This window comes from Littorina saxatilis, linkage group LG6 (assembly GCF_037325665.1).
Source record: "Littorina saxatilis isolate snail1 linkage group LG6, US_GU_Lsax_2.0, whole genome shotgun sequence".
Taxonomy (NCBI): Eukaryota; Metazoa; Mollusca; class Gastropoda; order Littorinimorpha; family Littorinidae; genus Littorina; species Littorina saxatilis.
In genome coordinates, this window is record NC_090250.1 from 35,033,889 (window position 1) to 35,036,002 (window position 2,114).

The following is a 2,114-nucleotide window of genomic DNA, read 5'->3' on the forward strand; positions in this document are numbered from 1 at the left end:
ACTGACGGTTAAAAGTTTGAGCTGCTGGGAAAGGTAAATGTCATCTTCATTAAACAACATGCACGGTGTTTGATGATGTGTGATTGTAGGGTATGGGAGTAAAGTTGTGTGTGTGTGTGTGTGTGTGTGTGTGTGTGTATGTGTGTGTGTGTGTGTGTGTGCGTGCGTGTGTGTGTGCGTGTGTGTGTGTGTGTGTGTGTGCGTGCGTGCGTGCGTGTGTGCATGCGTGTGTGTGTATGTGTGTGTGTGTGTGTGTGCGCGCGAGCGCGCTCGTTTGATACAAGGAACTTTTGTCGGACACAAATTGGCAACGATTTTGTTGCAACAAAAGAGTGTTTTGTGTGTACTTCACAACTCTACAGCGTAGCTCGAAGCTTTTTGAAACGCTTCTATGGATGCAAAGCAACGTTAAGCGCGTCCTTTAAACAAACAGACACACGCAGACACAAAGATAGACAGATACTCTGTAAAGCATTTTGTCCGTGTTCACACAATTGGAAACGCAAATAAACACAGGTCTATTTCTTATTACTCCGTTACGTCAACGGACAGCATTTCCGTAGCAGAGGAGGACGATACTTTTTTTCTCGCTCAATTTTCTGCTCTTCAATCAATCTCAGACTTCTCCCCTGGTTAATTTGTTTGGAAGTTAAACTGTGTTAAATGTCATTCATCCAAAACTCTGCCTCATTTCAGACGTAATGTTACTGTCAGTTACACGAAGAATCCCAAAAGTTATGTAATTCCATGTTATGAACTTCAATGCTGTTAAATTTCATGATATTAGCTTCTATGCTGTTGATTTCTATCTTGCAAGAGAAGCATAGAAGTGGCAAAACAAACAAACAAACAAACAAACAAACAAACAGCCGAAACACTGAAAAAAAAGAGAAGAAGCAAGGAGAAAAACAACAAGTCAAAGCAAACAGCATGGCATGAATACATTAAAAAAAAAAAAAAAAACCCACCACAAAACACTCATTTTCTGCGGAAATAAACGGATGCACACACACAAAATAAATTTTGCTAACACACACAGACACACATACACTCACCCCCTCTCACACATTCACAAAAAGTAAGATTTAAAAAAACAAAAGTACAACACAAAAGGGCATCACAGAAAAACAAACTGCTTTTTCTCTTCTTTGACAACTTGTCATTACTGACCAACCCCAAAACATACCAGACACACGAAACAGACTTACACACAAAAAAACCCACTCTTTTTCCCTGCCCCCCTTCCCTCCCTCCATCCCTCTCCCCCCGCCCCCATATCTCCACAAGTCCTTCCCCCCCTTGTCCTGTGTCATTACAAACCTCAGCGTGGCCAAAGCAAATGATGGATCTTGTCGAAGGCATCATTCACAGACATCTTCAGGAATCACAGAACCAATTTTGGAGGTGGCCGAGACTCAATCAAAAACTACAGGAAGTGGTCATCTGTCTTCTGTAACCTCCCACGTAGATGAACTGCCTCTTCCCCCCCCCCTCCTCCTCCCCCCACCTCCCTCGTCTCTGCTTCTTTTTTTCTGTCTGCTTATTTTATCATTTTTTGAATGTAGGCTAGATCAAACTGTTCAACTGTGTTAGTGTACAGTCTGACAGTGCCTCAATGAAACGCATTTCTATCCGACTTACATAAGAAAGATCTTACCTTGAAAACAATTCTGCTCTCAGACTTGTACATGGTATAAGTTCATCCCTACACTGACTATATAAGAATCATTCGAAAAATCAACATATTCACTGTTTTTCTGTGGAGAAGGGATTATTGTCGTTGAATTCATTAATACAGGACACAGTCACAACATTTATTTGAAGAAAAAAAATCACAAACATGCTACACGCATTGCACAGAAAGCAGATTTGTTTGTGTATAATTATGTGTAAAAGATGAAGGATGCTCTTTTCTATTTAGAGAGCCCGAGCACATAGTCGTAGACTTAGCCTCGGTCAGTTTGACTACAAACATAATTCTACAGCCTGACGGTCTTTGGCTCGGGACTGCTTGATTGCTGGTTTCCCTTTTCTCGCGCCGAAGAAGAGACAGTGAAGAGAATCTGCTGACAATTACTGGCCATTCTTGAACGCGGACACAAACACCCTGCTAG